General features: G+C 35.2%; 1 protein-coding gene across 1 annotated transcript in view; it reads right to left on the bottom strand.

Moving 5' to 3' along the window:
* LOC140140029 (uncharacterized) overlaps window positions 1-24177 on the bottom strand; it is a 169679-nt gene extending 145502 nt beyond the window's left edge. Inside the window, exon 1 of the mRNA XM_072161840.1 lies at window positions 23892-24177. The gene's annotated coding sequence lies outside the window, so the exon portion shown is untranslated. The remainder of the gene's footprint in view (window positions 1-23891) is intronic.
* Between the last annotated feature and the right edge of the window lie 518 nt (window positions 24178-24695).

The following is a 24695-nucleotide window of genomic DNA, read 5'->3' as shown; positions in this document are numbered from 1 at the left end:
TTTAAAAATCTGGACCTCACTACATTAAATTGACTGGTGTTTTAATGTTTTTTGGGCTATCGTATCAAATGAGGTATCAAAATGTGCAAAAATAAATTATGCTTCCACCGTTTTTGAATAATGACAATTATTCAAAGGGGGGTAATTACTTTTTTTGAGATGTTTATGAGAGAGCATGTAAAATTGTAAAAAAATTCTTTTAATAGACGATATACTGATGAAATTTGACGTCCTGTTATTGGTATTTATCAGAGAGAAATATCGAAACCGACTAGCATATTACGTGATATCATTCGGAAATAATTGGAAACATTGAAACCAACATTATATTTACGCTTTTACTAGTTGTTATTACTGTGATAAAACATCATTTTGCGACATAAATCTCCCCTGACAGCCAATACAATATACACAAAATATCTCATTTTGGTTTTCCATAATTAGACAATGTAAGTGTAGAAATAGCGTTCAAATCTTGTCTGATATCTCATATAAATGAATGACAATAACATCATAAAAGTTTGCGCAGCGTTCAAAGGAATTGTGATCGGTATGGTTGATGCATTGCTTACGCACTTGATTGCTTGTTTTTTTCTTCTGGACTGAAAAGTAATTTAACATTTAAAATACATTGCTATTCAATCCTGAATTCATACAACAACAATACCCACAACTTCCTAAATATTAAAAAAAAAATAAACTGATTTTTTGTCACTGATTATTATGGATGTCACATAACCAAATTCCCGGTCCAGTCAACAACTCTTGAAAAAGTCTCGTCGGATGACGGACGAAAAATTGAGTAAGTCAAATTTTTTCTTAGTTGTGATCCAGTTTAAACTTACCTCAACACTTTGAATACTATTCTATTACCCCCACGACCCATTATTCAAAATCGCGCACTGTGATTTGTTGGAACACGTCACGTGACAGACCATTAATTAGCGATAAAGTGTCAAGGGCAACGAACTTTATGTTCTTATATCATCTCAGCGCACAGCAAAGCGCACAGCACACCTGCTTATGTAGGGGAGAATGGAATGCCAGGGGTGTGTTATTGTATGTGCATACCTGCTTATAGGGGAGAATGGAATTAATGTTAGGTTGTGTTATTGGAACGTGCATACGCTTTGGCTACGTGTAGGCGCTACATCTTGAGGTAAACAACTTGAAATATTTGGGCAAAAATTGTGATATTTTCTCTTTAAATCGCACTATTTTGTGGTAATAGAATAGAAATAAAGGGTGCAGCATTATCCTTTACAAGCAAATAATGTGTCCTCGGCAGTAAAATTGTTTAAATAATGGGTTCGGCTGCGCCTCACCCATTATTTACGTTTTTACTGCCTCGGACACATTATTTTCGTGTAAAGGATCATGCATTACCCTTTATTTCTTAATTATAGGTTTACAATCCTATTCAATCTTATTCAGTAACCGCAACTGTCTGAATACTTTTCTAAAATAAAATAAACTTTTTTCACTGATTGTTTATTGTGGACTCAAGTAAATGTAACACTTTGAATAATATTCTAGGTGTTCAATCCTATTCGGTCCTGAATTATAGAGTTGTATATTCATTGATTTGCCCACCTGGAGGATCGTAAAGATGATAAAATTCAGATTTTGTCATGGATGTGTTAACATTTTACATGAATCTGTAATTTCTCTACTTAAGTACTCAACGTAGAGAAATTAACTACATGTTTTGACAATACTTCTGAAGTTTTTCTCGTATTATACAAAATGCTTCTATTAAAAATACCCGATAACAATTTTAATGACTTATCCTTCACTTAATTCACAATTTTAATTTTTATGCACTTATCCCAAGATAACTGATTGGGCCTTTAATACAACACCTATAATCCATACACAAATGACATAATCCATACATACATCCCGAGAAACTCCCGGATGGTATAAGCTGAATTCATTACCTGTTCTGTTCTAAAACAATCTAAGATTGTGTTTGGTTATTCATCTGCTACTATATAAGTTCGTAGATGGCTGTTGATTGGCAGAGACATTGCATACAGCAGTTGATATTGGCTGTAACAGCCATAGAATAGAAAAAAAACACATTCTCACGGATGGAGTTGCGACCATTCAGAGTGAAGCACATCACAGTTCGTGCTGTTTTACCCTACTTTATAATCTGAGCCTCATTTTTCGTGGATTAAAACATTCACAGCCGCACAATCAAAATTGAGCGTTTAGTAAAAAAATGTATTTTCATCAATATATTTTACAGTATTTTATCCTACAACAATTATGGCAGAATACAATGATACCTCACACTTAAAAACACACAAATTGACAAAATGGAAGATTTGTTTTTCTGGGCAGTAATACCCCCATTAGATATCAAATGGCTAGCACGATTAGCACCTTGGGCATTGGGGACACTATTATTACCAACAGGTCAAACCAAAAATCTCTAAAATTAGACGATAATCAATGATCCAAACAAATTTGTTCTTCTTAGAAATGTAGTTAAAGGTTATTCAATCACATTGCCCATCATCCTTAAAGGCTTGTTTATAAAATAAGCATGGCTAAAATAGATTGGAATAAATCAATTGACCGCCTATTGCTAAATTAGCTAAATTGAAATGGTTCAAAAACAAATCTTTAACTCTCAAAGTACAGTGCGCAAAAGTACCAGTTACGTTCTCCCCTGTATATCTTAAATAAAGACAAATTTGTCAAAACTGAGAGAATTAAAGAAAAAGTATATAACCATAAGAGAGAAACGAAATCAAAAGTTACACTTTTGTGTTCCAATAAATGAAAGAACTTATGAATGTTCGAGTTTAATGACATTAGAAAAATGTGGCTTTATAAATAAGACGTGCTCCATATTATGTTGACCAAAAATTGTTTCCCCCTTTCGATCTGCCAAATATTGGTTGCCACCCCTCTTGGCTTATCAAAAATATCTCCCCCATGCCACAATTTTCTCGGCCCTTCTCAATTTTACCATTTCCAGGGCTCATAATAATGTTATAGATTAAGTTAGTTAAAATACACGAATCTTAACTTGTCTTTTCCAACTTAGTTTAAAAATTAATGTGATTATGCTTAGCCTTGCTCCATCTTTTGCTCAATAAATATGATTTTAATGATATTAATTTGACCCCCTTAACGTAAAAAGCCCACAAAATTCAGCGTTTTATTGTTGTGCGGACAACATCACAAAAAGCATTGTTCCGAAATAATGTAGACCGTAACGGTCAGTAAGTTCATCCATTAAAACATAAGAGAAAAATGAAAATAACAAAGACAAATATGAAAGCAACTTGTGCTTGTGTTCAACTTTCGATGTGCGATATTTTGATGGTTGATGGTTATAGCCACTCTTGACACCTCTGCCATCGCGCTAATAAGTTATACTATGATCAGCTCTTAAAAAGTGGGAATTATTCAGTTTTTGTTAATGCGCGAGTCAATAAAGTTCCAACTTAACGCAAAGTGCAGTTCGCGTATATAGTTGCTGCGCCTAGCTGTGTGTACGCCATTCTGTATCAATCCACGAGTCCCGCCTATTACGATCTGATCAGAGTAGAAGTTGCTATTAAGATACAGAGTTGAAACTTAGCAGACAAGTACAGAAAGGATAAATAAAGAATATCTGAAAAATTGGCATTATTTTGTTGTACCATGAAAAAAATTCCACATGTAACCTTTTTATGGGGTCACCTTGTACATGCCACCCAATAACCCTATAACGGGTTCCTATATAGATATTTTTTAATTCCACAATATAAAATTATACATCTATATGACTGTATAAACATCAACATGCAATAGTCAATTATAGTTGATGTATAAACATCAACATATAATAGTTCATTAAAAAACCCAGTTTTAAGGTAAATTCTCTTGGCTTGCGTTTACTACGGTACGTGACAAATGCGCTAATGCAAACTATAATTTTACCAAGATTACTGATCACAATTTAGTCACTCAATTGACATGTCTAGTGGGTATTTTCTTCTAGGTGCACTGGGGTGACTTTCCGTTGAGTGCATTCACCGATAAATATGGAAGATGTGTTTAACTTCTCTAATATTTTAACGCGGACTTCATACATACTGTTACCAGCAATAAACCTGTTGGCAGGGTTAACAAAGAGCATTTGAAATAATTATAGTGTCAACCGGAGACCGTTTTTAGAAATTATACGACGAGGGCATTCATTAATTGGACACAAATGCTCGGAAATTATAGTTGAGCACAATAGAAGAATTCTGAGAGAATCTCTTATTCTTTTCCGATGAGGTTATTTTGCAATCTTCTTTTATTTGCATGCAGTGTTTAAAATAGTGAAGTCCAACCATGCTAATACATCCATTCATGACGATACACACATAGGTATTCAGTATTCAATTGACCTTTTCGGTAAATCCCATAAGCCTTTGCGAATACACCTGAGATGTCGTGACGTCAGTACGCATCAGGCCGATGCACACATCGTTTAGCGAAAATCGTTTCTGCGCATTGCAAGTCGGCGTGACATCAACTGACGACATCTCAGGTGTACTCGCAAAGGTTTATGGGATTTACCGAAAAGGTCAATAGTTTGACACCTGTTATTTATCAACCATTGAATTCAGACAAATGCCAATTCATTTGGACTTTACATCCGTTTGTGTCACTCAAATTAAATTAAGTTGTGGTCTTCTTGAACCTTTTGTAATGTAATTAGAGAATAAAAGATAGGATTTTGACTTTTGCCTATCCAATATCGTGTCATTACGGAGCACCGGAAGTGACATGTAACATATTTTTGGGGAAATAAAGATATTTTTTTGGAAATTATCTCGAGATAATAAAATTATCCCGGGATAATTTTATAATCACGGGATAAGATCTCGAGCCGGTATCCACTACGGTGCTAACATTGCCTACTAATGGTGAAGCCAAAAGACAAAGTGACATTTCACATACAGCTGTAATATTTCTACTTAGGTATCGGATATGAGATCGATTGAAAGTTCCAGGGATGCTATGTTTAAAATACTGATGTTTGATTTTTATGTTGACGTGTTTACTATTTATTTGGAACAATTTAACCAACGAATATCAAAATTTACAAAATATGATAATTCGCCCAGACAAACAAATGCAATACTGATCGCTGGTGTCAATATTCAATGTTATGCTTATAATAGTGCTTACATGTTTAAAATAAAGTCTGCACAAAAAGTAACGCAGATGTTATAAATACGCCTATAGCTTAAGAACTAATAATCATTTCCACAATATTTCTGCATAGAAAGAAGGATGATTTATTTAAGCGCATTTTGATACCCCATTTGTCAAATGGCGTTCAATATTAACAACACTATAGTGCCTTTGAAAAAAATACACGAATTTAAAAGTTGCAGTTTACAGCGATCAATGGTTATTACGCAAGCATTGCGGCACGTAAAACCCTCCACTATCTTCGCGCTGACTTCAAATCAATACAAATAGCTGCAACTTTTAAATTCAGGTATTTCTCTTTAAAAGCAGTGCTGTGTTGTTAATATTGAACAAAAATTGGAGAAATGGGGTATCAAAATGCGCGTAAATAAATCATCCTTCTTTCTATGTTGAAACACAATTGAACACAATTATTAATTCTGACGCTATAGGCGTATTTATAACAGCTGCGTTACTTTTTGTGTAGTCTTTACATTATGACGATGTTAACAATATTTTCTTCTCCACAAACTCCTCAATAACTTGAGGACTAAATTAATATGCTGAAGGGAACGAGGCTTCTATTATGTTTAGAGCCAGCCGAGCATTTGATTTCCTCTTTATATTTTATTACTTCATTTTTGTACAGTTATTTTAAATAGAGAAAAAACTAATATACAATAATGACGCTAAAAGTGATAATGCCCGCAGAAATAATGATGTCGTCTGTGTATTTCATGAGGTTGAGAAAACATTGTATATTTCTCCCGTTTCAAAAAATACAACGACCGGTGACACTCAGGAAATTGCTTTAGTATTAGTTTATTATGTTAAATTCCCGAAAGATTATTAAGGTAATTCAACTTGGAGATTATACTTTCTTAACCTTCGTGTTATATATAAGGGAGGGGGGGGTCGTAATGAATATAACTAAAACGCTAAAATATGAAGGCAAATATTACTAGTCTTATGTCCACCATGCATGCTTATTTTAACAGTATCGATTATTAGAATAGTAATTTTCATTCATAGCCAAAATTTGGTACAAATTGCACCTTGGGCGACTGTTTTATAAATAGCATTATAAAACTTCCCATTTTGGCAGGGTGCACTCACGTCATAGCGTCATAATATGGAGCATGTTGGTTTGCTATCACTGGATAGAAAAGACCCATATCTACCCTCAGATATTCGGAAAAACAGTATATAGAATGTAGGTAAAAATAAAATACGTCAGAAAAACAAGGCTTAACCCTAAAACTACTGTACTGTACATATTTTGTAACACGGACTACGAAGGGGGCAACTATTATTCTCAATTATAAACGTCATGAGTCTCCTCTATCCAGTGATAAGTATCAAAATAAGTACAAACATTCCCTATATAATATCGTTATGACGTTATAATGTGAGGACGCCCGTACAAATTTGGGACATTCTGGCTATGTACAAAGAAACACAATTGATTTTTGGCAAATAATTCTACGAAAATGCTATTTTCACCACATTCTCTCCTACATGTTAAAGGAGCTGACTACGTCGTATTTCAAGCTAACTAACAAGTAAAAAGTCATTTCCATTTTTAGGATGCCCATTTGCTTATTGTATTCATAACTATTTCCTGACATTAATTATTCCTAGTGCCTCGCAACAATTTTGGTCGTCTAATTGGCGCCGAAGGAGGAGACCCATGGGAAAGAAGCGGTGTAATTTATTTAGGATTTAACACTTCTTAATTTATACTCCATCATCTCTGAGCGACGAGCGATTTGTATTTGACCAATGAAGTGACGCGCTCTTCCCAACGCAGCAAAAAGCGCTCTACCTCATTGGTTAAAACCCGATCGCTATCGCTCAGCGATGTAGTATAAATTCAGCTTATCACTTTCATGTTTCAGAACATGTTGCTGAAGGTTCCAAATGTTGCACAGAAGTTCATGAGAAATTGCATTGGCTTTTATATTCAAAGATGTAAATTTCAACAGACTTCTAACAGTTTCCAAGCTTTAATGAGCTTTGTGCAAGTGAAACTTAATACAGAATCGCCGAAGGTAAAGGCAAATTGGACAAATATTTTAAGACATTTACGTTTACCTTAATGATAATTGAGGTCACTTTGACTGCTAAAAGATTCAAGCCAGGTATTGGGGACAAGACAAAGACAAAGACAAAATTGGATAAATACCAATGCAGTATGTAAACCATGGAAAAATCCAAAACCACAGGGATGGTAGACAAAACTGAACAAAATTACCTCCAACGTTTCGGGGGAAAACTGCTCTTCTTCAGGGACAAACAACAACAATATATACAACCTATGATTTCAGCTAGTTACAAGTAGACTTAGGTAGCAAGCATATAACATTAACCAAATGACATGTATTAATTAAACTAAGGTAGCAAGCAAAAATATAGCATTACCAGAGAGCAAAAAAAGTAGCGTCTCTACAGTAAGAGGGTCAGCTTGCTAGTTTAGCATTCAGAACTCTCACAGTTAAACACCAAGAAAACCAGATGAAACTATATGATTAAGATGCCAAATTATAAAAATTTCATCATAGGCTGACCTTGTTTTACGCCTTAAAATGGCCTATCGCCCTAGAATCGGAATGTTACAATAATAGGTAGAGCGAATATTTACTAAAAACGACGTCGTGCGGATGCATTTTGGTAATGTTTCAACAAAATGTCATATAATGAGAGAAAATGAACCGAATCAAAAGCTAACATTGTATATTTTTGTACGTTGTACTTTGCTGCTATGTACCTCCGATTGGTTCAAATAGCGCTTACGTGTATCATGTCGACATCATAGTGCATGTGCTGAACTATGTTATCGTATCATATCACGCCATTGCAGGAACTTTCTCTAGTGTTTAAGAATACAAGAAATAACAATTGCTGCAGGTTTTTCATTCCAAATTTCAAGAAATTAAATAATAAGATTCCAACAAGCGCAACACAGAGACAACACAGTTTCTTCAATGAAGCTTTATATAATGCAGTTTTTATTTCAGTTTTACTTCTCTATACTTTTCATAATTTTCATTTTATTTGCCAGTTCTTTTGTTTAAATTTTCCTTTGTTCCTTTTGTTTTTATTAAAGGCACGCATAAATTAGCCATTCACCACTCTCAAACCAGATGTCTAGTCCGTGGTGTTTTGAATAGGCCAGTTTGTCACTTTTAAAACTAGACCTTCGTCTAATCAAATGCTTGAAACTTTGCTTCTTGAATTCACATTGGATTCAATGGGGTGTCATAATGTGCCGGATGAGATGGTGCATCTATTAAGCAAATAAATAGTTTTAAAAGTAGGACTTTTCTTCCAAGTGTAAGGATACATTTTTGGCGCAGTATACACAGAATCTTGACACCCGAGGTTAAATATACATAGACGGTTTCAAATATCCCCCTTCTTATAAATATTATTTTATATTATATATATGTAACCCGTAAAGTGTAGACTGTGATATATATCAGTATCAGTGGAAAACAACAATGTGAGGTAGAGTGTATCGTGTGACTAGTCTCAAGCACACTCATCCTTCTGCCTTGACACCCGAGCAGCTTGTTTTTTCTCTACTTCTGTTGATATCTACATTAGGGTGATTCACAAAAAATGAAATTGGTATTTTTCAACGGGACACCCCCTCATTTTGTTCATTTTGGTAATAAAATTATACCTGCAAAATATGAAAAAATTCAAAAAAGTTTAGGGGTGCTACCGGTCAATGAACTTTTGTACACAAAGTCAATGGGATTTTTTGTCAAAAATTTCAAACGCTTATTTCAGGGCCTAAAAAGTCTACCAGGCTTGCAAAACTGAAGTAAATGTTCAATGATATACCTAACTTTGTGAAAACATGGGTTTTTACCAAATTAAAGTTCATAGTTGACTGTAATAATAAAAAAGTTTCAAAAGTGACAGAGGGAGTGTAGCTCAAGAAAAGAATACCCTGGGATATCCCCTGGAATCCCACCAGGCACCCCAAATTTATACCTTATTGAACTGAACTGTTGATAAAAAAAAGATTAAAATTCTTCACATATTAGTTTACCCCAATGGTGATACCAGCTTTTGAAATCTTATGTAATAGTAACTATCAAAATCCATACATCTGTATCAGGGGTGGTCATTATGGGCACACCTGATGAAGATTTGTATTGTTTGAATTGAATGACCACAGGAAGGATTAGATTCACCATGGTTGAAAAGAAATGTATATAAATTGGGGTCACAACATTGGATAGTGGCCAGTTCAAAACACAACTTTATATTAGCCAAGTACCATAATATTTTGGCTGTTCCAGCAACTGCCTTGCCCCAAATGTAACAGTTTTCACAAAAATGCAATTTTCTGGAAAGCGGGTTAACATTTTACAATTTTCTTTAGCATTTATTTTAAGGACATTACTCGCACTATGATCAAATATTTTTGGCACAATCAGGGAAAATTAACATGGCTTTTTTGTGTTTGAAAGAAAATGGCTCATAAATCCCATTGACTTTGTGTACAAAAGTTCATTGACCGGTAGCACCCCCTAAACTTTTTTGAATTTTTTTCATATTTTTTAGGTATGATCTTATTATCAAAATGAACAAAATGAGGGGGTGTCCCGTTGAAAAATACCAATTTTATTTTTTGTGAATCACCCTAATCTACATGTTACTTCAATCAATTAGTACGATGTCTGTTAATACAATTGAAAATCTAAATATAGTTGTCAAATATGCTCTCGCGTCATCTTATTCAATCTTCAACACTAGGTAGATGCCAAAATAGAATGACGAAGAAGACATTTTTACGTATTTGGTTTTTCTTTCATTTTGTGCAATGTCATAATCTGCAAGTATGTTGTTCTTTATTTCTGCCTAGAGTCAGATATGGACCACAATATATCCTTGTTTTTTTCTGTGTTCTTTCTTTGAATGATACATAAAGATAATTTACTTTATTGCTCATTATTCAAAATTGTGTACTGAGATTATGTAAAACACATCACGTGAGTGCCCTTTGTTCTGCGATATTGGGTCATATTGCTTTTTAGAAAAAAATAAACGAGATCATGGCAACAATGTTATGTTATAATTGGAATCAGTAACGTCTTGGCTGATGGAAAGTTTACATATTTCCATTACTAGTTCGGGCCCAAACGCTATGCTCAATTAACTAAATCGTCCAGAAAACGAGCTGGGCCACTTTTGATTTTTTTTATGTGTAAAAGCACTGCCAGCTGCAGCACTGATTTGGACACATACTGGGTGTCCCTGAAAGAAGTGTATCGTTGAACTGATTTTTTTGGTATTTTAAGGCATAAACCAAACATAACTAAATAACCAAAGGGGTTGAGGAATATATCAAATATCACACATTTTTGAATTTTGACAATTGACCGCTCCGTTTTTAAAATAAATGAAGTTTTTGCGAAACTAGCTCATTTTCAATCCGTTCAACGGAGCAATGACAATAGACGCCTCGTGAACCGATGATGCGCAGTGATTAGCACTACGAATACAAACCATTGGTTGATATTTCAATCCGTGTAAAGGTTTGAAAATATGTAACATTCTTATATTTCGAAACGGTGTGGTTAATTGTCAAAATTCAAAAGTATATGATAGCTGATATTTACTTCAGCCACGCCAGTTATTTAGTTGTGGCGTTGAATACCTAAACAATTACATTTCCGACGATACAGTTCTTTCAGGGACACCCTGTACCTTAAGTACGTAGTCAATTTCTGGCAGCGATGTGTGCAGTAATACATGTAATATCATCGATTACAAGTGCGAACTAATGCATGATAGTGACCAGTTAAACACTCTTAACACTCACAACAGTGTCCAATTTCCAATGACGTCATGAGGTTTTATTTACATTAATAAAATTAAATTGGGTATGTCTGTACATATTTCAATACCTTCCTTTGTAGGGATCAATTTATGAATTTAGCTGCAGGGCCAAAATTAAACATTATAAATATATGTCTTACTTCTTGGAACTGTAATTTAATCGCGCTTTCTGCGGATATCTGGTAAGACTATCGGCGTATTTTCAGGTTTGCTATACCTCGTCTTTTTTGTTAAATTATGCAACGTAAAATTTGAATGCTCAGTGAACATTAAGCAATATACGGTGCATTTTTAGATTCATTATTTACATCGCAGCCCACTTGTACATAACATAAGAAACAAATGTTCGACTGTGCTCATTAGCTCATAAGATATCGCTGATGAGCATCTTGAAAAAGGCGACTCTTCGTGAGCTTCTTGAAAAATTCACAAGTTGTTTTGGATCTTGTAAATTAATCGACAATCCGGGAGCATAGGCAGAAAAGCTGAAAATCTCAATCACCAAAGGAAACACAGTAAGTTCTTGTCTCAGAAAGAGGCAGTACAATCTGAGCATGATGATCAGTGGCGTAGATTTCTTTTTGACATGGGGGGGGGGATGGAGTTGGAAAAAATTCTTGGCACATTCTCCGATAAAGTGTCCAAAAAGCCAAATCTCTGTCGCCCATAGTTACAAGTCGTATTCAGACTTGTTTCGTCAGAAAGAAATGACTTTTATTAATATAACTGATACTTAGGAGTTGCTTTCTAAAGTGTGTGGGGCTAGAGGTTGTAACATGCCTAGAAAGTATAAAACAATAAAGCTGATTATACATATCCATTGTTTTCCTCCATGTCGCCAGCCAAGGTGCGTTCCGTATAATGTGTCCCTGTTCGCTATACATGCGCGCATAATTATGGATTATAGGTACTTTTCATTAGCTGGTATCATGCCCTAATTATAAAGTATAAAACACCACAACGCAGGTTATTAAATTTTTCCAACAGGGCTTTGAGACTATGTCGCCAATATTGTTCACAGATACGTTACCATATTTCTAATGGATAGCAATCTGTCAAAATAACTAGCTATATGAATGTTTTCATGTGTGATGGATCAAGCAGGCTCCATAGTTATATTATATATGTGGTACATAACACAATGGTTTCAAAGTAAAACAAATCAGGTCTATTAATGGCAAAAAATCCTGACGTTACGTTCATGTCGTCACAGATACGTTACCTAAATTCTACCACCAAGGAAAAAACGCTGTGATAAATGAAGCCAAATACCATACCAGACTTTAGTACATTGGGTGATGACTGATCAAGTATGAGTATTAAGTCGGTAAGTTTTTACACTTGCACGATTAACGCGGCTGTGTACTCTAGCCATTGTTTCTTTCTCAAAATTGAGTTTTTATGATATGTTTGTACCTTGTTATGTTTTTTATAAATACAAGGAATGAAAATCCAGATTTGTAAACTCCAACTGCAATATTTTAAGGATTTTATTTCACTATTCCACTCGTGTTTGAAATTGAAAGGAAAGGAAAGAAAATCTTTGTTGTACCAGCAAGGTACACGCGCGCAACAACTCATCGCGTTGCGTATCGCGCAATTTGTTAACGCACAAATACGCGACGCATACGCGACGCTTATCTGCATGCGAGGCGCATCTTATGGAAACACCACGGAAGCACTGATTTCACAAAAACCTAGTGGTCAAATGGCTCCGTTTTAGCTGATAAAATGTGGGTTTTTCAAGTTCTTTCCCCGATTTAAATATCAAGTTATGAATGGATTTCGCTCAAACTTCTCAAGGGGCTGTGGATTTACCCGATGTTGACGTAATATAAGTTACAAAAACGAAAACTGTCGCATTCTCCTGTGAGATTCGATGAAAGTGCAAAATGTGACCACTTTAAACTTCAACGGCCATTATTTCAATGTTCATTTTCTCGGTAAAATGACGATTTAGGTACACGATAACTCAATAAATACAGCATCTATAGGTAAGCAAATATGATCATCGTAAAAAGCATGATCGACTCAAGAAACGGTTTTCTCATTTTTTATATTTTGGTCTATTTCCGATTTTGGGCATCATTTTGTGCAAATAGGCGTTTTTGAATTTTAAAAAGTTCATTTTGATGCCTTATATGGTCAATATCTCAAAAAATAAGGCCAAAATAAAAAAAAAAAAAAAAAACCGTTTTTGGAATGGAGCCTCAAGATTGAGCTAAAACAAAATAAAATATTTTGGAAAGAGTGTTTTTTGTTATGATGTACCTAAAAAATATTGCCAAAAACTCACTTTTTTGTGATTTTCTTCAAAATTGTTGTTTTTACCCCAAATCTGTATTTATATTAAGATTTATTGATGTCTTGCCTTCATAAAAATGTATACTATTATATGTTTTACGCGAATAATTACAAAGTTATTGCACTTTTACTACATGCATGTCTGAGAGTACACAGCCACCTTAAGACAAAAGTGTGAAAGGGCTTCACAGATACGTTACCACTGATACGTTACTACCAATGCGTACAAGTAATATTGCTCAAAAATGAAGTATTGTTGAAAAATCACCCATGCATTGTTTTGTGCTCTGAAACTATTAAAGTTTACGATTCTGAATGATTTTCATGAATTCTTCGTGGTTGGAATTTTGCAATTACCGAGACCAAACTTGGACGCTTTATCGGAGAATGAGCCTCTTAAAGTATAGTAAATCCAGCACCTTTTGGCCACAGAATAAGTTTACGGTACAATTACGCGCGAAGCGCGCGAATTTTTGACATCAGGCAGATGCTGGAATGAGAAAAAATAAATAAACATAAGGATAGAGTGAAAAATAAGGGACAAAATAAGTTCCGGCATTGCACTTATAAACTCTCATTCTCCCGACACTGTTTGTACCGATTATCAGACACGACGAATCATGAAAAAGAAAATTAGATCATAGTTCCGGTTACTTCCCCCAACAGGAAATCCTATATCAAATTTAACATCTCAGACATTTTAAGATATTGATGTCTATTACAAGATACTTTGCACTATCAAACAGACACAAATGTATTCCTAAGACATTTCCTGCTTCTGTTTAGAGCAATGTTTAACATCCCCAATGTCGCTAGTTTGCCCGGGAGTATTTTCGGTATATTACTATAACGTGTTTAGGTCTAGCAGGCAATTCAGAAGTGTTCAATTATTGTAACCCAAGCAGGCACCATGATGATTTAATACGCAATTTTATATGCCTGGATGTGTTTTTAATGCATAACACTCTCATGAGAATTTATTCATATCAAAATTGCTTCTAGAAAATAACAAACAATATCCAAATGCCTTGAAACTTCACAATAACTTGGAATTAGGCTTGGAAGTAGCATTTATTTCGATGAGAGCCTAGTGGTTACTACAAATTTTGACGGTACAACATTTTACAACAATACAATACGTAAAGCATAATTGTAGATTGCTCTGTCAAACCTCTAGCATAGGTAGAGTACGGTATGTTAAAACATATATTTGTTATTATTAGGTACAAGGCAGATGTTACCTTAAGCGCATGTATTTTAATGCGATTATGATTGCACTTCTGTAGTAAGATCATTATAGAACCCAATACGCTTTGAGCCTTTTTAAAGTATCTCAATATAAGCTCATTTGTTTGCAGGCAAGACGATATTAAAGAGCACCATTCACTTCTTGTTGCGCAAGCGGATGCACTTAATTATTAGGCCTATACGACTGTATTTTTGCAAGGGTTGATCGTGGTATTGTAACATTTGAGCAATATTGGAATATCATCTGTTTAACGTTTGTCATCTAAGTAACGCAACAAAACATTTAGAAACAAATTGGTTCTTGATCGTAATATGTCCTTTATCAACATCATCGACGGTGTCAACAAAGAATCAAGAGACCAAGAGGATGCATTTTGGCGAAAATAAACCTTTTAACTTGTCACTTTACGCTGCTTCTAAATTTGAATATGTTAGATGTCTTGCCGAAACCTTTCAGGACAAGCGTTTGTTTTGGAAGTCTAATTTGATGGCGATGATAACGATGTTGTTGTACTCCATTTTAGGGGGAAACGAGAGTGTATTTACCCTTGAATGTAAATAATATTGATACATTGTGAGAAAAAAATCCCGAGAAATTCGAGAAAATCCGCTGACGTCATAACGCCAAATTGAAAATGATGACGAAAGGGTAAAGTATCCTTTACGTTAACAAAAAAACAGAAAAATTAACTCCTCAAAAAGTTTGGAAACTTTCAAAAACGGTTGTATTATATCAGAATTTGTAATTCTGTCTTCATATTGTTTCATATCAGTGAAAAGATTGTTCTATCCTGTCAACAATGACACCTCATTTATGACGATAACTTATTCCACTGGTGAGTAACTTTCTTTGAAAGACAGAGAGGTCTCAAAGAATTTATGCCAAAATGACGATCGTCTGCTCTCATCTCATTGCTTTGAATGACTGAATGAATGAGTGGGTTAATGAATAAATGAAATAGAATGAAAAAATTTTGTTTGCCGTATATCATTTTGAGTGAAAAGTGCTAGGATGGGATTGAAAGTTACAGGTGGATTCAAATGGATCAACGCAAGTCAGTCTCTCTTGTTGGCCACTTCTTCATAGTGGTCATGGTGGTTATTTGCAAGAAAGTTCAAATCATGGTTCGATTATCAGATATGGATAAGGCTCGAGCTATTGGTCAGCTTGAGGCTGGCATACCTCAGAATCAAGTTGCGGCAACGTTATGAGTTTCCCGCAGTATGGTCTCTAAGCTAAAAGCCAAGTTTTGTCATACCGGAGATGTCAAATACAGACCTAGAAGTGGCCACCCAAGAAAAAAAACAAGGGCTGCAGAAGACCGGTACATCAGGCTGACAGCACTTCGAACCCGTTTTTAATGAAAGAGTGTGATATTCCTTACTCATGTTTACTGATGCAAATAACGCAGACAATTACAGATTTGGAGACCTCCTTGTCTTTCAATTACTTAACCATGAAATAAGTAAATGATCACAAATGTGGTGTTATTTTTTACAGGAAAGAACAATATTTGTATTGATATGAAACAATATGATTTAAACTTTTGATCCAAACACAAGGAAATTTCCTTGTGTTTGGATCAAAAGTTTAAATCAAAATCATGATTTATACCAACACAGATGAACTTTCATGCAAATATTTCTGATATATAGCTGTTTTGGAAAGTTTCCAAACTTTTTTGAAGAATTTAGATGAATGAAAGATGTAGCACAACAGAAAACTTGACTTATTCTCATCAAAAATAAAAAAGGAACATAAGTAAACAAAGAAACAACACAAACACGCTAAGCTTGTTAACACAAAGTTCAAAGGTCACAGCGTGTCTTTTTTATTTACAAGGTGAACTGGATTTGTAGGTTAATTAAACACGCAACCTGTCGCATGCAATAAATTGTGAATGCATGTCAACACATATTCTGTCTTCGTCATGTTCTAAACACGTTTAAACCTATTGTTGAATCAAAATAAAATCAGTTACACATAAACAATCATGCAAATCCATGTTTATAAAACTATTATCCCTACAGGGATAATAGTTTTAAATCAATATGCTTCACAGTTTGGCGTCATTGTAATGGTTTTCATCACATATAGAAACTGGTTACATAATTGAGGCTTATTATCATTAGAGGATTATACTAACATGTTTTGAACGTCATAGAGTCAACTATAGTCAAATAATTTAGAAAAACAATAGGACTATACAGATTGAGGCGTGTCGGAGTGAAGCATGGCCTCAATATTGAAACAAATAACGCTGACACACAAGAGGAATGACATAGGTATATGAGTGGCATATGTGGTTTTGTTCCCAGACGCTGCGTGCTCCTTCGTCACTAAACAAACTGTCTGGCGACGAGCTCTAAGCACGTACTTTCCTGAATGGCTCAAACTGAAAGACAAATTTATTTGGGTGCATTAGAGGTTGTGCGTGAAATTATTGATTGGCTCCAAACAAAGGATTTGAACCGGTGTCCTTCACCGTAATCATGACGCAGTGCAGTCCATTCAATCAAATGCTGTCATCAACCTATTTGATCGTAGTGCATTTGTTATGTGCGTGAGACGAACTATCGCGGTAGATTGCAATCATGCTTTTGTTGAATGCATTTGAGTAGTCCGCCATATTTACGGTATGATACGCCATATGCACATCCTCTATTGGCTGTCAGTCAAACATTCCGCTCTGCGGTTTCTCTGGCATCAAAGTCGTTATCAGGCGATAGACGCCTACATGCCGCCACCTTAGTCTAGTCCTATTGTAAGTATTGCACCTGAGGCGTTTTGGTTCAGCTACAAATCTGGTCGGTGTAAACACTATTACAGTCACCATGTACACATGTGAGTGATTGAGGTAATGAGATATTTTTATAGAAATAATGTAATATGCTGTAATATTATATTTAAGGCCTGGGGAATAATTAAACAAAAGGCAGCAGACTAGAGTTATAACAGGAAACTCTTCAAACTTTGGTTCGCGGTTCTTGTGCGATGGAGAGAATACAATACGGCAAAGGCAGTAGTGAGTGCCAATCGTGCTTGATTGTCTTGTCGACTCAAAGAAGTAATAGATTATCATTATCTCCATCAACGAACTGTGGTATATTGCTGGACTGACATAGTATGTTATCTGACTGTCGAGTGCAGCAGATAGCTTGCTCAAGTTGTCTTCGATACAGGGATATGGTCAATATATATTTCAAGTATTTTATTAGATAACTGCAATTAAATACAAAATACAGAGAACGCCACACAAAGCTCACAGAGCAGGCGGCACATTCAAAATCTAATTACAAGCAAAACGTGAGAAACCATGGAAAACACATGAAAAGCAAAAAAACAAACCATGGCGAAGAGCAAACCCATAGCCAAGCAAATGGCAACCAGAAGGGCGAAAACAAACTAGCGCTGTGCACTGACCGCGCCGACACGCATTTGCCACACACTTTTTGAGCCTGAGATTTACAGAGGTAAATCTATATAATTATGTGAGGACATTTTTTGAGACCATAGAATATATAATTTTATAAGGTAAAACCAAAGTTAAGTATGGGACTGGCTGTGGGTGGCGTAAAAAATACCACACTAACCGCTAAATAGGGATATCCAACTAGATTGCCCCGCAGGGCTACAAAGAAATACTAACCGCGAAATATGGATACATCCAACAAGCTTAAACTATGAATTAGCCCCGATAGAGGGCAGGGCTTGAAGAATGAGGGAATTTATGGGGTAAAACTATAAAAAAGTAGAATATATATTCTATGGTGTAAAGGTCACTAGGCTTTCTTGTCCTGCAGGGCCCTTTTATATTGGAATCCACTTGGACTGTTTAGTCGTCATATAGGAGTCTCCGGCCTCGGGCCTGCCGGCCCTTTGGCCTTGATGTGTTTTTTTATGGATACTAGGACCCTGTATCAACTAAAAAGCAGATTTTAATTAAGAACCCAGTTACTATCGATTTACCTAAGACCTAGATACATCATTCCGTCACCTACTGCCGACATATTCTGAGTGACGTGTCTGCCACTGCAATTTCAAGTGCTTGTATTTGCATCCGAGTAAGTTACTGACAGTACAAAATGAAACTAACATCACAACTCATATGAAAACCGTGCTTCTTTTATTTTCTGTGCCCGTGAGTTATTTGTTATAATAAAAACCAAAGATATACTGTTAGAAACGTGTACAATACTGTTTTAACTTGTTGTTTCGGTGACACAGACAGAACCACGGGTAGTTAAATTACAAGCACTATATAAATCTAGCAACTGTGGTTGACATATGCTATATATAAAAACAAATACGAGATAAACGAGCAAAGTTTATCACCTGTCTCCGTGTTTTCGTTTTCATTAATATTATCCTGTTGCAAATCGTCTATTGGCGTTACCAGAACAAACTGGTTTAGTTCACCGAAAGTGCCTTAAAGTATCTTTAAATAATATATAAGTACGGCTACTTTGGCTTACCTACGGTCACTTTAGCTTTCATGTAATTTAAGTAGTGAATCCCAGGATGGAATCGTTTTATTTATTGATATTGTGGTATATCTTATATGCAAATCATACCACGTCGACAGTTTCATTGCAAGTTCAGGCTATTTAAGCAAAGCACTGACTTTAATCTAAAATAATCATATAGAGCACATAATATATATTATGGTACTAGGTCAAGAGAAAAAGATAGATGAAGAGAAACGATCTTTGAACAAATTTTAATCTTTCCCCAGAGTAGGCCAGTGCACATAAACGTTGAGAAAAAAACCCAGTGCAAATCAAATAACAAACCTAGCTCTGGATCTTTAAAGCTCCAACTTTAATCTACCTGGGTTCGTAAATTCCCATTACTAAAGAATGTCAAAATAAGTATCCATTTCCTTGCTATCAGAAACTCCGAAAGTACCAAATGAGGCATAATCAAACCCCAGGTTAAAAACAAATCTGAAGGTTGAAACTGATAAATATTGGAAATCTGTGGTTGAGGCACTCTTGAGCCAGGTGATATCCCAAAATGTTGGAAAAAATGTGAAACCTATTTAACCTGGAAATCATTGATATATTCTTTATCCAAAGGCGTGTTAAAATCCGCTATTGACACCTCCATTTGATAACCTACCTTCCTTTACAAATTTAAAACGCTGGGGTCAAAGGCTATTCGACACTTGTCCATTATGTAAAGGTAAAGGTACACATACTCAATAATTGTCCAAATATGATAGATAGATAACTGTCGAGACATTATAATGTTATTCGTATATTTCTATCCACATTCAAAGAGGCTGAATCGTTTAAGCATTGCAATCTAGAAGTATATGTCGACATTTAAAATGACAACATTGGTGGTGGTACAATACCGCCCAACATAAATGCCACATCCCAAAATCCAGACATTGTTTTATTTTGGCCTATAGACAAGCGAGTCATTATCATTGTTGGTGCCATTTGAGCCTAACATAGGTAAAGCCCATATTGTATCAAACATGATCGGCACGTTTCTCGTGTTTCCGGCATTATCGGCGCCAGGTATGATTGCTTGTTAATTGCTGCCGAAGTCGGCTCTAGAGGCTTGATCGATACCGGCAACAAAACAACTTAACATAACAAAAACAATTCAAGGTATTGAAAGATCAAATAACCTAGTCCGTCATGAGCCAAAATGGAATGGCCAAGAAGTCATTTAACTGTTTTCTTCCCACCTTGATGTATTCCTAATTGTTTGTAATTGTGTTTACCCTTGCTTGAGATCGGTATGGATCTCAGTTAATCTTGGGGTTATAGGTTTTTCTTCTTTCGGTTAATAAAGATGATTGAATAAAAAAAAATATAACTCTTTTTAAGGTACATGTAATAAAGAAATATCATCATTATTAAACTCTTACATCCGCTTCTGGTCTCCAGCAATAAAGAAATATCGTCAAAGGTAATTGTTATTCAGTTCAGCGCAGACACATCGAAGTGCCCTAACGTGCCGTCACTGAGCATCTATCAAAACACATCTTATATATTGAGTGACATATGGATGCTGTGAAGCAACAAACCCGATAAATGGCAATCGCTCAATGGTAAACGTGCTTCCTTAAAGCAAAAGATATAAATTTATTTCCTTTAGATGTCCTTTGTGACACAAATCGCTGTCGTCGAGTGGCTCAAGATTATAAATGCAACACAATTAGCTGTATTGAAGAATGGCAGATAGGAGAGCGATGTTCGGTATAGGTAAAGCCTTTTGAATCGCCCTCCAACTGTGTTCACCATTCTTCAAGGAGGCTAATGGGCAGGCATTATCAAGAATGCAACGCTGAGATCAAACTACATTGCAACCTGCGTTGGATTTACTGATCTCATGTGTTCGATACGATGAATATCACTCTTTAGTTTTGCCTCCTCTGCATCACTTAAAAAACTAAGTATCAGTCAGTTACTACACCGTTCAACATGGACATGTTTGCGGTGTTAGTTAAATTTGATTAACACCACTGGGCATGATGAAGCTTAAACGTGTTTCAAATGTAATTGCATTAATTAATAATTGAAAGGTAGATTCTGAATTGAAAAGCTTAGATCCGACGAGAGTAAAGTTTCTCTGTCTATTATATTTAGGCAAAACGAATAATTTATCATAAGGTGTTAACCATTGATAGAGTCGTTGACTTAAATCCCGTTAACAGCAGAACATCACGAAAGATAATAAAGCTTTGTATTATTTTTAGCTTTTGATTATGGCACAATAACAAACACTATTAAAGTTTTAGCAAGCTTGTTATTAAAGGTTAACGATGACTTTACACTTGGTTTTAACCTATAACGTATTAGAAGGTACAGAAAAAGCTACTGGTATCACCCCTCACATATTTTGTATATAGGTTTGATGGTCTTATTTTGCGCCCCATTTTATTGCATCGTTTCAATTATCCTCAAAAGTGTTAGGTAACTTTCAATATGGCAATGTAAATTAGCCCCCATTTCAACGAACACGCTTGCCAGGACGAGGATATAGTATTATCTTAAAAATGCCATGACATTTAAAAGATTTTTGCTAAATATATCAATATGATGTATGCCTTAAATGTCAATTGTTGTAATTTGTTAATTGGATACTTGTAGCGTGTAACCACGTTTACAGGCTTGCAACTCAATACGCATTAGAGTATTTAAAGGATATTCAGATCAGAAGCAGCTGAACCATAAATCGATATTATTTGTTTTACGGATATATACTCAAACAGTATGTCAAGAATTAATACTACGTGGATCTATTCTTGACCAAACGCAATGGATCCAATTGTCAGATAACGTTACCATATTGTCATTGATTGTAGTGTTGATAGCTTTAAGTGATCGACAGTTCAATGTCAAACAAGTACTTATATTGCACTTTCAGCTTAGGTTAAAGCAAAGAGCAAAGACCTGTGATGCACAACTTTTGAATTAAGACTGCATTGTCATTTGATTGTAGTATTGATAGCTTGAAGTGATCGACAGTTCAATGTCAAACACGTACTTATTGCACTTTCTATAAGCTTAGCTTACGGTGAATAACAACACCGTGTGATGCACAACTTTTGAATTATGACTACATTGAGTTAATTGAAGATGATTCAGATGTTAACTTGCAATGCGTACAATATTTTAACTATTGCCTGACAATGTTACGGTATAACATCGTAAAACACAGGATATATGAATGCACCTGTAAGCGTACAAGGATAGGTGTATACATTCTAGTACACACGTGTAACGTATGTGCGCACAGGCAAAATATACACGGACGCATAGACATAAACCTCTGCAGAAATTAATATAATTAATGCTTGGGAGTGTGTAAATCATCTAAAACTACATACTGAAAAAAATGCAGCCAAAAGGAATAAGAAAACCCGAACATTCCATCATGTTGTTGTGATCACGGCATATCCAAGTATAAACCGTCTTCAATGCAAGATAAACTTTTCACTAGAGAAAATAAGAAATGTCGCCCTCTCTTGACGTGATATATAAAATACAAAAACTCGTCGCTACTCGCGTTTGGCGAATCGCCTGATGTATTACGTCTTAGATGGGGACGGTATATAGCAAAATGTTATTCGCCTCTCTGTCGGAATAGTAACGATATAATGTAATGCTTTACTCGACTCACTTTTTTACTGAAGTAAAAATGATGCACAGCGCGGCTATATTATTTTTTTAGAAAGGCTTAATAAAAATGAAGGATATGTCGATAAATTTTTAAAATAAAGGTGTTGTGTTTACATTAATATAATTGCCATAAACAAAGAAAATGGAAGTGTGGATAAATAATAACAATAATAATGATAATATACATTTATAAATCGATAGTTAGCATATCTGCTTACTATCGAGCGCTTTTAAAACATGCAAACATGAAGTGCCCCATCCACATAAGTGTAAAGGATTTTGAGCATATTATCGATACACGTAGTTATATACGAAAAAGTAAACCTGCACATTTCTCAAAGCACCGGACTTTGGTACAATTTCATGCGCTCGATAGTAATCACATATGCTAACTATCGAGTTTTTATGGTATATGCGGATTAACAAAACTCAAACTACATATTTTATACTACACAATGAATTTAATAGTATGCATAAGTAAAACACAGAGTCATAATGTTGATAATTTGGTTTTAGTAATTGATGCGAGATATAATTTGTCAAATGAATGAAGAGTGTGTGTTGGGGTGGATATGTACCAATAAGTTAAGATAAGTAAGATGGAGCAACGTAATTCAGAGACTTGAAAATATCAGCATTAGCTTGAAGATGCGTGTTATTTAACATGTACCGGTACCCAATGAATATGAAGCTTCTCATTCACTTGCATTTGGGTGAAGTGGTCGCACAAACTCTTCAAACATAGACTAAATGTTTTTTCTTTACAAATATCATATTCAATTTAAATAGTATTCTTTGACATCTATGTTTTTTCTATTGCAATATTTGTGTGTAACTTTGGGTGCTATCAGCCACACGCCCAGCGTTCTTGATTGCATCCACATCTCATGTACCTCAAAATGTAATTGCTTGTCTCTGTATAAAATATTTTTGTTATGTGAGAAGAAAAACAAATAAAATTGAATCGAATTAACTTGAAATTGAATTTGAATTCAATGTGAAGTTATACCCTCAGTCATGAGATCTGCTTCGATCTTGCACACATATACTTTAAAAAAAATACAAAAATCGTTTCAGCGAATAACTGAATTAGTGTCTTCAAATTATAATCCACCTTACGAGCGGGCATTCACAAAGAACAAAATACTCACAGAACTATGACAAACAAAACTCCTCAACACAATTTTCTTCAATATTTGTGGATTCCACACGTGATCCAATTCGATCCGATCCAAAATGAGCAAAGATCTGTAATAATCAGACAATTGTAACATCCAAGGTCAATTGTAATGTAATATAAAAATCGAACAACTGATGTTGTAATAAAAATCCCTGTCGCTGACAAATTTGTGATATCCTATTAAAGGCCGAAGCAAGCAGTGATAAAGTATACCGACACGCAACGAAATTCACTCTTATGAGTGTCAGGTGTTCCGATGCACATCTGTTATTCAAATAATCGTGCTTTCCGAGATGAGCACAATCCTGAATGGTAGTGTATTGCCCAACTTTCGAATGCGCATGCTCTCTAACGGAGTTCTGATTTGACTGGTGACCACAGCGATATGGGACTATACGGCATTATAATTTACTTCAAAGTGCCTTTTGAGATGTGTTGGTGCTTGGGAGTGTTGCACTGTTAGGATGTGATGTATGTACATGGATGCTTTGTCAGTGAAATATACTAAACTGGTTGTCGATTTTGGAAATTTAAGTTTGTTCACGTCAATAATTCAAGAGTAAAGAGACGTTGAAGATAATAGTGGCTATAATTGTAATTGAAAGACAACAGCTCTGTAATGCACATGTAGAATTGTGTTTGTATTAATGGCTCTTGACGATCTCTTTTATCAAGTGATCAGAGTTCTTATTTAAAAAACGTTTGAGACTTTGCAAGTTCTAAAGCTTTTGGAAGATACGCGCAGCTTTCTTTTGCTTTGGAGGCATAAAACACT

This window comes from Amphiura filiformis, chromosome 18 (genome assembly GCF_039555335.1).
Source record: "Amphiura filiformis chromosome 18, Afil_fr2py, whole genome shotgun sequence".
NCBI classification, from domain to species: domain Eukaryota; kingdom Metazoa; phylum Echinodermata; class Ophiuroidea; order Amphilepidida; family Amphiuridae; genus Amphiura; species Amphiura filiformis.
The sequence above is the reverse complement of the archived record's forward strand: the minus strand, read 5'-3'. Positions and strand labels throughout refer to the sequence as shown.